At 35.1% G+C, this 14,610-nt stretch overlaps 1 protein-coding gene and 2 non-coding genes across 29 annotated transcripts in view; 1 reads left to right on the forward strand and 2 right to left on the reverse strand.

Moving 5' to 3' along the window:
• The window catches only part of LOC103025616 (CLIP-associating protein 1-B), an 87,215-nt gene that overhangs the window by 6,419 nt on the left and 66,186 nt on the right, over positions 1–14,610 (forward strand). The gene's annotated exons all lie outside the window — the stretch shown is intronic.
• Positions 13,429–13,559, reverse strand: LOC125782342 (U4atac minor spliceosomal RNA). The gene has a single exon (XR_007424959.1). It is a non-coding gene; the product is annotated as a U4atac minor spliceosomal RNA (small nuclear RNA).
• On the reverse strand, positions 14,479–14,609 carry LOC125782344 (U4atac minor spliceosomal RNA). The gene has a single exon (XR_007424961.1). It is a non-coding gene; the product is annotated as a U4atac minor spliceosomal RNA (small nuclear RNA).

The raw sequence follows: 14,610 nt of genomic DNA on the forward strand, positions 1-14,610 counted from the left end.
CTCTCTAGTACAGAAGGAATCTGTCTGTATTTATTAGCTTCTGCACCAGAGGTCACCCTGAGGTGGGTTCCTAAAGCTTGTATGATATATTTGTGTAATCAATGGGTCTGAAGTTGTGGCAGGTTTTTATTACAACCAGTAACAAAACTGCACAATTTAAGGTGGAATAGAACAATTTTCTATATATATTTTTGGATTCAAGGACTTTAAAACATTCCCAAAATTTCAAGAAAGAGTACAAAAGAGGGAATAAAAAGTTCATAGAGCCTCTATGAATATATCAATTCAATTTAGGGTCACCACAGCACTTGGGCAAAACATCTTAGCATGGAACTCATGCTAAGCTGTGAATCTCAGCAATATGGTAATTTTTCCATATCATGCAACCCTGTCATTATCTGGAAATATTCCAGGATCATGTCAAGCTTAAGAGTGCTTGTCCTTCATCTCACAGGCCAAAACTTGCTTGATTTCATTCAAGCCCCCGCACTAGACACATCTGTTTGTTCAGTGATGCGCTGAATGGAGCACCTGTGCTTTTGTAAGTGTGTGTGTGTGTGTGTGTCTGTGTGTGTGTGTATAAGAAACCACTGAGCTCTGTCTGATGTGGCGTTGGCCTGCACAACTGTACAACTGGGGTGCATTAGACTGTCGCCTCTCACATCTGAGGAGCGCTGATCTCAGGATGACCCCTGCAGATGAGCGACAGGAGACGACATGTCTAATCTTTCTCTGCTAGGCCGAGCGCTTTATCCCTGTGCTGCAGCTCCAGCCTCCATCCTGCAGGGCTGAAAAAACGAAAACGCACGCATTAGTTATCATGTGAAACGGAACCTGTCGGACATGTGATTGACGCTGCTAATTGAAGGAAACGGGCAGTTAGAGACTGCTAAGAGAGCATTAGCAGTGCTGCTGAAGTGCCTGTTCATCATGAGATAGCATGAAAAAAAGTTTAAATGGTTTCTCTGTAAAAAAAATAAAAATAAATAAATACCCTGTATGTCCACATGTTTCTTGACACCACATCTAATTAAGGCATACAGCTATTTTACATAGCACCCATTGCTACTGACAATGATCCGCACATATTGTCTAGGTTGTCTAGATGCTGTAGGGAATTGTTGGCAATAGAATACGACTCTCTGTATTAAATAAACAAACATGAACCTGTTGGCACCATGTCTAATTCTAGAAGGGGTCTATTGCAGGGGGTCTCATCTAGTCTTAGCCCGGGACCCACATTTTCTCATGGTCATAAAGTTGTGACCCACTTTTATAGAATACAAGACAAACAAATTAGTATTTTAGGGTTATACCCCTCTAGCCCACAATTAGCATTAGGCATAGTGCCAATAGGTTCATGATTCTCTGTTCAGAGAGTCTTAATGTATTGGTAATACTTCTCTACAGGGACTAGACAAGCTGTCTGTGTGCACTTAAAGTAGCTGATTGCAATCATTAGAATGAGAGTCCACAAACATATACATAACAATATATATTTTTATTTGACATATCTCTTTAATAATGTAGTAATCTTACTCCTGTGGGCTCAGAACCTCATCTGGACCTCCCTCCTCATCTCCGCACATCTTTAATGTCTAAAAGGACATGTGTCCACAGTGCGCTGTATGCCCCACACTGGCAGTCATGAAATATTCATTGACTGTCCTCTGATTGTTTATGAGTCAGTAGGGGTTTTGCTCATGTTGTATTAGCATTTTTAAGTGATTACAGTGCTAGCCTCTGTGCACTCAGTGTCTCAGAGGGGTGCGGTGAAGAGCACACACGTGTCACCTTGGAGAAGCACGTACAGCACTGCGTCTGCTCATACAGACCTGACTAGAGCTTGTTTCAGCAGGATATCACAGATATTAGTGAATAGAGAGGCCTGGACATCCTTGGACCAGTGCAGCGATGTGTGCTCCATCATAAACTATATAATAAAAATATAGTGTGTTGGTACTGCTATATATAATGCTATTCAAGGAGATTTTATTGTCATTCGCATCACATGTGTACATGAGGTGGAACGAAATTGTGATCTCACGATCCAGTTTTACACCCAAAGAGCTGTTATTAATACATATATAGATAAAAAAGAATACAATAAAAGAAATAGAATATACAAAATAGATAGATAATAATTGCTGCAGTAGAGCCACCTGTAAGTCAGTGGGTATTTCCCCTAACATATTCTGCATATGGTGGCTTTTTGATGAAGTAGAGCTGAGTTTTTTTTGTAGTAAAACAAAAACGTACATTTTCTTTGACAAATTAGTTCAGACACTTCCTCTTCATCAGCATCCATCAGTCCAGGTTGCACAATCTAGTGCAAGTCGCTGAGATTTGTTTAAAGCTTCAGATACACAGAAACTGAATTCTGAATTAAAGCAAATATGATCAGCTACATTGTGCATTAACTCTTTAACAGGCAGACTGATATTAAACTCCTATATTTTGCGGATTTCTATTTAACCATTACGTAAAAATTTGTTTAAGAAAGAAATGTTACTGAAACACCTTATTGTTTTTTTTATTGTAAAAAAAAAAAAAAGCTGCAGCTCTCAAAATATAATGAATACAAAAATTGCACTTTAATAACATTCATTTTTAAAAATCAATATTTTAAATTCAAGAATCTGGGGTTGAATTCTCTTACTAATCTGAAGTAGAGTAGAGAGTGGACAGGCAGCTTTAGAATGTGAATAGCCTATTTTACTGAAGAGAAAAGATTTACAAGGCCAAGGCCTGTAAATGGGTTAAATTCACTCTGAAATAGGCTTGTCACAATAACAATTTTTGGACAGTATTTTACCATATACAGACATAATTGCATAATTGCAATAAACAATATTATTGTCATGTTAAAACCCATTAATGACACTTATATAAAGATAATGTAGTAGCATAATAATGCATTTACACATTACTTTTAAAAAACAATGGACTTTTAAATATTAATTATATTAAGATATTGGAATTGGATTATTCAGATGTTTAAATACCTTAAAATAATAAAGCATGAATAATAAAAGTTGACATACTAACCTCCTTATCTTGCTAAACATTTAAACAAAACCAACAAAAGTTGGTTGAGGCCATGTCCATTTATTGTACGATAATAAATCAATAACGTAATTATTGTGACAGGCCTACCCTGGGATTTGGACAGCATAATCAATAATGACCTGAAACATAATGGTATTTCAATACATAGTGCTGTGTTGAAACTGACACTATTGTAGACAGGTGTGATCGTGTGCCTTTCAGATTAGGTGGATTCTGGCTCAGTGTCTGAGACGGGGAATATTGAAGCAGACAGTGATGTATAAAAGCAGTAATCCCCCCTCCTCCTGCTCTTCCTGCTCTCCATTATTGTTTGTCTGGCTGCTTTCCTCTCACTGCCTCCAGCTTGGTTGTAACCCGGTTTCAGGCCTTTTGATTCAGGATTAAGCAGGATATCGTACCTATTACTGCTGTCTAGTGTATGAAGGGCAGGTATTTTAGATCTTCATTACTTTATTTGTCTGAGACGGATTTGCCTGCTTTTACTGCGTATTGACCACTGTGCTGTCTCTCGGGCACGGCTGAGTGAGAGGAGCAGTCTTAATCAGCAGGAATTGGTTGCGACTTTGATTAATAAAACATGAAAGTTTTTTTCTAATTAAAAAAAAAATCCTAACAAAAACTCAAGCAGATTTCACTTTTAATTGGTAGATTTATTCGAGGCTTTGTAAAAGAGTGAGTGTTTTTCTTTTTCTTTAATTTATTTTTTACATTGTACATTAATGCTAAAGACATAAAACCAATTAAAAGACACAAATGGAATTATGTATAAAACAAAAAAAGTTTTTCTCCTCCACAATCCACTGATCTAAACCTGATCAACTAAGATGGTGATTTGGGATGAGCTGGAGCTTCACAGTGTGAAGGAAAAGCAACAGCTATTGTTCAGCACCTCTAGAAACTCCTTCAAGACGCTGAGAAAACTATTCCAGTTTACTCTCCCTCATGAAGACACTGAGATTAAAATACCAAGAGTGTGCAGATCTGTCCTCAAAGATACATGTGCTACTTAGAAGAATAAGTATAAAACATAAATTTAACACTCTTTGTTTACAGATTGAATGTCTTTAACATTAACTTTACAATGTAAAATCATAAAGAGAAAGAAAGCACATTGAATAAGAAGAGGTGTGTCCAAACTTCTGACTGGTACTGTACATCACACATAAACAGTAAACTAAACTTAATAGGCCCTTTGTCAAAAGCATGGCCAAATAAGGAACCCTGGGCCCGAGCTGCTTCTGTCTCAATTTATGGTAAAGCAAAAAGTTCCAGAATGAACACGTTTTTTATTGCACACAGTTTTCCCTAGAATACCACTGTGTCTGATTTATGAGGTCACTCATCATTGTCTGGAAACAAACGGCCAGTTTCCTGGACATTGATTAAGCCTGCTTTGCACTGGACTGTGGTCATTGTCTTTCCAGTCACTTTGTAAAATGATTTTAGTCTTTGCTTTAGTCAGTTTTATCAGTACAAATCTATTTAAGAATTTGGCTTCTTTGTCTGCAGTGTAAAAGCACCTTTCTAGATGGTTTGGACTTTTTTAGAACAAATACAGAAGTTACGACAGGCTTTTGCCAGCCATTCAGCAACAGAATAAGAAAAAATAACAGGTGCTGTGCTGAAATCTGACTCCCCTTTACATGCATGGAAGTCACACTATAATATGGGAACAAACTCTAATACACTGGTGATTTCTGTATCTACTATTACTGTAGATTAGCCCTTATTTTAAAACAGAAATTGAAGAAGCCAGATGGGAATCTTTTATATTCCTTCTGTTGTGTGTGCATTCTAAGGGAGTTGGATTTGGTACAGTGCCTGGAAAGGCAAGTAGCAGAACTAATAATATTTCACAAACCAATCAGTGTCATGTGTAGGGAGACTCCGCCCACCTAGATGATGACTACAGAATGTAGCAAAGATTATCAGTTTGCTCACTAAACTGCAGTGTGAAACCAAAACTAACCGAACTAAATTTTTTTTATGGTGTAACAAACATACAAGTCTTGGTTCAGACACTGGTACGGATGATTAGGTGAGAAATAAAGTATTAAAGTATTCAAATGTATTAATGAAAAACTACCAAACTGTCAATATTTTATACTTATAGATTTAGGACATTTAGCTGATGCTCTTATCCATGCAAGCTTATATTTGTTGTGTTACACAAGTAGACAACTGTGATTTGTGGTGAGCTGGAGCTTCACAGTGTGAAGGAAAAGCAGCAGCTATTGTTCAGCACCTCCAGAAACTCCTTTTAAGATGCTGAGAAAACTATTCCAGGTGACTCTCCCTCATGAAGACACTGAGATTAAAATACCAAGAGTGTGCAGATCTGTCCTCAAAGATAAATGTGCTACTTAGAAGAATCTAAAGTATAAAACATATTCTGATTTAACACTTTTTGTTTATAAAATAATTCCTTATGTTTTTTCTGTATATGTTTAACGTCTTCAATACTAAAATAGATATATTACACTGCAAGTTGAACTTATCGGCTCTGGAGGTGTTTGGCAGTTTACAGTTTAACCTGGAAAATTACCCACATAATTACTATAGCTATGAACAAATAAACAATATCTCTGCTGCTGCTCCATGTTAAACTGTACAGAAATCTGCACTAGACCAGAACATAGGACCTTCTTCTTGTATTTACTTTTCTGCTTCTGCCCTATACAGGCCTGACCAAGAAAGCAGAGAGAACATTCTCACAGGATTTGTTGTGAAGATTTTGTTTCACTTGGAGAAACTCTTCCGGTTTACATATTTGATTTGGGCCAAAGCAAACAAATTACAAGCATGGAAACATCTTTATAATAGCCACAAAGCGTTGTTAATCTGATGATATTGAAACAAATATGGTGTTTCTGTTACAAACTAATTTTTTTGTAAAACAGATGATTCTTTAAGAAACCTATTTCCATCAATGTGAAAAAACTTTTTTTTTTTTTTACTAAACTTCATACAGACATAATCGGACACATTTTGTGAGGTCATATAAAACTATTTTGTTGAATTATAGAAGCCTTGAAGAACCCTGTTGAGGATGTAGTAAATCCAGCATGCAAATGTGCACAAAACCAATATGCATGATGCATTTCATCCGCTGAATTTAAATGAGATCCAGTTTATCTCTCTGATAGCTTGTCTTTTCTGTCCATCTTTCTAATTGGATAAACTCTAGTGGAAAATGAAATGACAGCAGCTGGGCATTCACTTTGCAGTGCTATGTTTTTTTTTGCCCACATTTGTAAGTGGATATAAGTGGATATTTCGACTCCTGTATGGAATATTTCTCAGTATTTTGAGGTCTGGCCTGGTTTTAAATCTTCACACAGTAAAAACACTCAGTCAGTGTTATGTATTGACTGTGGTGGAAGCGACAGATATCAATGGCCTTGTGTGGGATGTTCTGGCCTCCCTACATAAACCCCTCAGTGCTGATCATATCGGCAAAGCGAGCGCGAGTCATTCGGCTCATGTTATGAAACAAGCTAAATAAAACCTTCTCACTGTCCCGGGATGTTCGAGGCCAGTTTTGGGGGTGAGGCTAATTGTGAAAATATCAGAAGCTGTTGGTGTGAATGTGTGGGCTGAGTTGTAGGGAATGTAGTTTATTTATGTCTCTTTTCTGGGGCTACATAAAAATAATCTGTTGTTAGGTAATCGTTATTGCAGTTTTCTTTGAATATATGACACTGCAGGATGTATATGAGAGTATTTTACACACTTGGATAAAATTGTACAATGCTCTTATCACTAAGAATGAACCCTCTTGATATGTCTTCAATACCTTCAGTTAAAGCAGCACTAGGTAGGATTTCCTTGATTTTTGATCTTTTTAAAGAAGTAAAATTACAGCTTGAAACTCACTGCAGCGCTGCATTGAGGTGTAATAGGAGGAATAGCGGTGCTCTCGTGTCTGTGCGGGGCTCCTCTGAGCGCAAACCAGACTCTGTAAGTTTTCCGAGGCGTCCGCGACCAACGCTCGCGAGAACTGCGACCTGCTTTCCGACCTTTAGTTCTAACAGGTCTACAAGGACTACTGGTTCATTCTTTACAAACTAACATACAGACACTCTGGCAGAAGCTGGAAAGTGATCGAATATGTCTGTGAAAGCCAGAAAACGAGAAAGAGAAACTAATCCGCCTGAAACATTTTTTACACTCTACAACTGTAGGGGGAACCCACAAGCACAAAATCTCAATCCTACCTAGTGGAGCTTTAAGATATAGTCAAAGTCAAAGTCAAAGTGGTTTTTATTGTCATTTCAGCTATATACAGAGTACACAGTGAAACGAAACAACGTTCCTCCAAGGACCATGGTGCACATAAACACAGTGTAGACGGAACAATAGTGCAACAGTACAAAAGTGCAGACAGACAATACAACACAATACAGACAAAGAATAATATATATTTGTACTAAAATTAATCACAGAAGCAAAAAACACAGTTGTGTTTTTATTACTTGTAGTCAATTTTCTAGGAAATCTTTTCCCACGGTTGTGCTTCAGTAACACTGTAAGTAGCAGCACATTTCCAGTAGACTCTGCTATATCGGAAAACAGGTCGCTACTCAAACTGCAGCTTTGCCTAAGGTCTAACCCAGGGTAGGGAAGGTCAGAATCAGGGTGCAGCAATGCAAAAGCCAGGGAAATAAGCAGACATCTTTGCTAGGCTAAAAGCAAAACCTAGCAAATTTGGGCTGCACAATATAAAAAAATACATTGCAAATGTCTTTTATCCTGCGATTTCTATTCCTATATATTTTCTATATTTAAAAAAAAAATCACCAAATATTTACAGAATTGACACAAGTCAATAAGCAAACATGTCATTATGTTACAAATGTTCTCTGGGCATAAAGAATAGAGTAAAATGAATTATACTGGGCATTACATATAATTTCCATGTCATGGAAAATAATGACAGAGCATTTTTTTAATTAGCAAAAAAGTTGTAGCATTGAATTAAATTGGCTTTACATTACATTTCATGTCCTGCAATGTGACTATTGCAAATGCCCACAATTTGATGATGCTGAAGCCATATATTGTGCAGCCACACTGCAATGTATTCTGTTATTTTTAAGGTGAAGCATTTGTTCTGAGTCCAGTGCATCCGGTCCAGGGATGTAGTGAAGCGAATACCATATCGAATTTAACACATTATAGCAAAAAAAAAGTACATGATAAAAATATATATATATTTCGTGATGATATTCTTAAAAAAGCAGTCTTTTTGCCGTTTATATCCATGAAATAAATGTGCTGCACATTAGTTTTGTGGTACATTTTTTGTTAAATTACCTACTTACATACTTTATTTGTGTTCATTTTTATTATTTTTTATTTTAGTTACTGTTAATGAAATGCACTGTTTTGTAATATCGGCAAGAATATTCTTATTACCTCCAGAATTCAAAATCCAAACAGAAAAAGACCTGGTTGAACCCATCAGACCTTCTGATTGCCCACTAATCGGAGCTGATTTTTCAATAAATTGGAATTTATATATTTTTTATTAAGTATTTAAGCTGTATTTAGTAATCATGGCATTAATATATTGCAGTGCATATGGCAGTTGCTTTATGCTGTAGCATAATTAAGATTAAATCATATATTTACACAAATAAATCTAGTCCTGCTGTTATCCATTAGAGCTACAGCTAATTGAGTATTATTCAATATCAGTGTTTGTGCCTGCAGTCAGTAACAGCCCTGAGAGATTCCTTAAGGGTCATGAAGGCGAAGATTAACCTCTGAATTCCCTCTGCTGGCCCCAGACTTTAGTGTTAGTCCTTTGCATTTTCTCTCTCTGTCCCGCTGCCCCAGACAGCTCAGTTCTCAGCCCTCAGGCTTTCAGTGGGTAAAGAGCCTCATGTCCCACTTCATAGATAGAGATAGAGGGGGAAATCACCCTATTTCTGTCAGTGGCCCCTCCTTTAAGCTCCAGTGTGACAGCATCTCTCCATCAACTAGGTCAGGATTAGCCAATCAAACATAAATGTCAGAAGTTTATTCACAAGGTGAGGAGGAGAGAGATTAATTTTTTTTTTCTGTTGATTTACCTTTATTGCTTAATGGCAAGGGCATTTTCTTGATGTTTGCTGATCTACATACAGCTCTGGAAAAAATAAGAGACCACTAAATGATGATGTTTGTCCTTGATTTTACCAAATTGAAAACCTCTGGAATATAATCAAGTGCAAGATGGATGATCACAAGCCATCAAAACAATATGAACTGCTTGAATTTTTGTACCAGGAGTGGCATAAAGTTATCCAAAAGCAGTGTGTAAGACTGGTGGAGGAGAACATGCCAAGCTGCATGAAAACTGTGATTAAAAACCAGGGTTATTCCACCAAATATTGATTTCTGAACTCTTAAAACCTTATTAATATGAACTTGTTTTCTTTGCATTATTTGAGGACTGAAAGCTCTGCATCTTTTTTTATTTCAGCCATTTCTCATTTTCTGCAAATAAATGCTCTAAATGACAATATTTTTATTTGGAATTTGGGAGAAATGTTGTCTGTAGTTTATAGAATAAGGCAACAATGATCATTTTACTCAAACATATACCTATAAATAGCAAAATCTGGTCTCTTAACTTTTTCCAGAGCTGTATTTCCACACATGATTAGTGTCATTGTAGGTGTTTCTGATAAAATATTTTGTACAGCCCTGTTTTAGGAATATTGAAATGATTGTAATTTAAAATGCCTGTGAGCAGGATCTATATTATCTACAATGTTTCAGCTCCACTGTGTTCCACAAAACTGCACACTCATCACAACAAGGCCTGTGTTGTGCCGCTCTGAACTGGATGACACGGTGCAGCAAGAGCCTCCGCTGCAGTCACCTCTCCTTCTCGGGCATTTAGTCCTCATTTCCTAGAACCTGTCTCAAAACGCCTGAGCTCAACCAGCCAATCAGAGCAGCTCTTTCACAGCTGGCCTGGAAACCCAGCCGTCTCCGACGAGAGTAATCGCCCCACACACTGTAATGAGGACAGGAGTCCCTCTGCAGCGCTGCCCCAGCTTCCTTTTACTGCACACACACACCCACATCAACACACACACTGGCACAGGAGGGATGGAGCGGTGTGGTGGATTAGCCACATGATGATTACTTACATATGTGCATAAATATTGGTTAAGTATAATATAAGCAGCAAAAAGTGCTGAATGAACTCTCAGAGTTTATTAAAACTTTTCCAGGGATTTTCAGAGTTAAATCAACACTTTTGAAATAGAAAACAATTTTTAGCATCTTGCCATATGTAATTTTCTAACTAACAGTTGTTTTTTGTTAAAATAACTCCCTAGATTATAAGATTATAGCACTGAAAAAAGTTAAAAAATATTTTTTCCAGTGAAAAAAATGGTAACTTGCTCTTTATTTTTATTTTTTTCTTTCAGAACAAATAGTCACAAATACAAATATATATATATATATAATTATATATACTGTATATATATATATATATATATATATATATATATATATATATATATATATATATATATATATATATATATAATATTTTTATGCACTTTTTAAGTGTCAGAATTTTTTTTTTCATTTTTTGACAGACTTATTTTTACTTTACATCAAATAGAATCAATAAATATATCACGTCACACTTTTAAACCACTTTAAGACATTTATGTGTAAAAGATGTTTAAAAACAGTTGTGTTTCTGTGTAAAATTTTTGTGTGTGCAAAAAGTCCAACTGGATAAAAATATCCACATGTCAAAGGAATTTCGCATACATACATATTTTAAATATATAAATAAATAAAATAGAATCAGTAAATAAAAGTGACAATAAAAGGGTAAAACCAAAGGCAGTATGGAGTTTTTTTTTTTTGCTACATGATATTTTTATACATACAGTTTTTTTTTACCTGAATTATTTTATTTAGCTGAAATTTGGACTATCTATCACTTTAAAACTGTTCTAAATTTCAATACCTGAATTTCAAATATCTAAATATCTGAAGGTACAATTTTCAAGAACACCAGATTACACACCCTTTATTTTTTAAGAATTATGTTTTTTGGTTTAGGTTCTGCTGACAGTGATTTAATCTCAAAAAGGCACATTTTAAACTCAGCCCCCCCAAAGAAACTTAACTTGCTCTTTTATCCTACACCATAGTAACCAGGCACACAACCATTACATAAGAAATAAGTGAATACCCAAATTATGGTAACCCTAATGGACAAGACAGGACACTGATAGTGAGTTACGGTTGAGGTAACATTATGAGCAATATGCAAATAAATGATGCTAAGGGCCAATTGGAAAATTATTTTTTTTTTGTAATTAATTACCAAGAAATGTTGAAATTTGTTTTTTATTATTATTGTGTGTCTACTGATCAATTTAGGTAATATTTACTGAAATGTGGAGACAGTGCTACCTATTAAAAGTGAGTGCAAATTGTTGCTTCACGTGTATTGAGTAGATTTTATAGTTCGTTTTTCTTAGTTTGTAATTGGGTAACAGGATGGTGCTCAATTTCTCCAACCAAAAAGCAAAATAGGTTTAAAGCAGTTTAGCTAAAAATGAAATATTTTAACCCCCCAAGTTAATCAGCTTAGTTTGCATTTTAACTTTTGCATGAGAGCATCCTTAAATTCCTTCCAGTGCCCTTTATTTAAAATTTTCTACACAGCATATTCTACACAGCCTTTTGGAATAAATTCCCTGTGAGTTTAATTAATTAATTCTGAGAGTATTATTATATATGTGTGACCTTCGAATAGTCTGTAAGCGGCGGAGTTACAATAATACTCTTTAGGGAGTTGATGATGTAATGTCTTTGAGGAGTAACATTTGTGCATCTTTCCTATTGGCTCCTGGCATCATTTATTTGCATAATGGGTGTTTCCTTTCACCCCAACTCACCGCCAGTGTGTAATCCTGTCGATCAGGGCTACCTTCACTATATTAGCATTTAACTGATTTAAGTTTTGTGTCAGTTATATGTGTTCCATATTTTGTTAAATCATGTATTTAATTGTGCTTTAGAGAATGCATTTTATATTATCCTTTTTAAAGTATTTGTTCATTGATCCCTCTGCGTCTTCACTATGTATCTGTCCCTATGGAGTTAGTTTTCCTGTATAATACATGAACAGTACTAGTCAAAAGTTTAATTTGTCTTCTTTGTTTTTATTTTTTTTTTACATTGTAAATTTAATGTTAAAGACTATATTAAAGCTTTACAGGAACACATGCAGAATTATTCTGTAAACAAAAAGTGATAATTAATCCAGAAAATGTTTTATTCACTTTTGATTCTTCAAAGTAGCCACATTTCAGCTTCTTGAAGGAGTTCCTGGAGGTTCTGAACAATATTTCCTGTTTTTTTCTTCACACAGTGAAGCTCCGGCTCATCCCAAATCACCTTAAATCACCATCTCAGCTGGGTTTAGGTTTAAATCCATATTAGACATAGTTCCATATGTGTCCCTTATTTGTTTTCTTGTATTTATTATTAATATTAATATTTTCTTGTATTAATATTCCAAACTTTTAAATGGTTTTCAATTTTTTTTAAATGTATGCTTAAATGCATCGTGCATTAATTCCTGAAGTTATTTTGCACTGATGTTTTATTGTAGTTTTACTTACGGATACCTGTAATATTAACAATATTGCCAATCCCAGCAACAAATTACAATAAAATAAATCAACAGTAATTTAAAAATAATAAAAAATTAAACTAAATAGGCAAAGGAGAGCATTACTTTTAATATAACTATAATAGTTTTTACTCTATTAACTACTCTCTGTGTAGTTTTTGCTTTTCACCACAAGATGATGCTGTCCCATTACACATAATACATGCTTGTTTGTCTTAGGTCTTAGGTTGTTGCTTTTTTTTAAGGTGGAACAGCACGAAATTGTCTCAGTTAATCCAAATTATGTAAAAAAAAAAGAGATATATTTTATTTCATGATCATTATACTAAATAATTACATTTAAAAAAAGAAAAAAAAAGAAAGAAAATAAATCGAGGTTTCTACAAAATTTGCAACTTTGAATTTGACTATTTTTCATTACTGTTATTATTTGATAAAAAATAATTAAGCAAATAAAAATAGCCTCATGTCAATTATTCAACAATACATTAATTTAACGTTTTTATTCCATTTTTTATAAAAACATTTAAATAAATTAAAAACAGGTTTAATACACAGATATATTACTTTGTAACAATCCATTTTTTTTTAATAAAATAATTATTTTGGCTTAAATAATGATTTATGTTGGCTTCATATTATGTAGAAAATAGATGTTTTCTGACTGTTTTTTCTTTTAACTTTTTTATGGAGGTTCCAAAAATTGCACCATGGCCTGAGCAGAAGAGCTCAGGTGGTGCTTGATGTGTTGGTTAGGTGTTAGCAGGGATGGTCTCGCTAATCGCTCATTGATCATCCCAATCCACCCCCAGACAAGGAAGGTTGAAGTTTGGCTGTGCTGCTGGGCACCCCCTAAAATGCTGTTAGAAAATACATGATGGTGGATAAGGGGGCGTGTCTTTAATGGAATAAGTGCATTGTCACAGACGTTTAAAGTCATTGTGACTTTTCACCTGATGTTGGATTTAATAACTTAAAAATTATGAGTTTCTTTGATTTTATCAAAATGAAAACCTCTAGAATATAATCAAGAGGAAGATGGATGATCAAAAGCCAGCAAACCAAACTGAACTGCTTAAATGTTTGCACCAGGAGTGGCATAAAGTTATTCAAAAGCAGTGTGTAAGACGGGTGGAGGAGAACATGCAAAGTTGCATGAAAACTGTGATAAAAAACAGGGTTAATCCACCAAATATTGATTGATATTGAACTTTTAAAACTTTATGAATATGAACTTGTTTCTGCATTGAGATCTGAAAGCTCTGCATGTTTTTTTGTTATTTCAGCCATTTCTCATTTTCTGCAAATAAATGCTCTAAATGACAAATTTTTATTTGGAATTTGGGAGAAATATTGTCTATAGTTTATAGAATAAAACAACAATGTTAATTTTACTCAAACATATACCTATAAATAGCAAAATCAGAGAAACTGATTCAGAAACTGAAGTGGTCCCAGAGCTGTATATAATAGTGTATATACATGTATGTAACGTATTTGAAACTACTGCAGTTCAAATGTATTTATAAATGCATTTTATGTAGATTTTGATATTATTTTGCACTGATAATCTTATTGTAGATGCTTGAATATAAGTAACTGTAATAAAAGTAACAGGAATAACTCTATTAAGGCCTGATCCTACAGCAGTACGTGTCATTCTACTGCTCAGCGCTAGATGATGCTGTTTAACCACACGTTTTATATGTATATCTGTGTTTTATCTTCACCGCTTCCGTGGAGGTTCCAAAAATTGCACCGTGGCCTGAGCAGAAGAGCTCAGGTGGTGCTTGATGTGTTGGTTAGGTGTTAGCAGGGATGGTCTCGCTAATCGCTCATTGAACATCCCAATCCACCCCCAGACAAGGAAGGCT

This window comes from Astyanax mexicanus, chromosome 16 (genome assembly GCF_023375975.1).
Source record: "Astyanax mexicanus isolate ESR-SI-001 chromosome 16, AstMex3_surface, whole genome shotgun sequence".
Lineage (NCBI taxonomy): Eukaryota > Metazoa > Chordata > Actinopteri > Characiformes > Acestrorhamphidae > Astyanax > Astyanax mexicanus.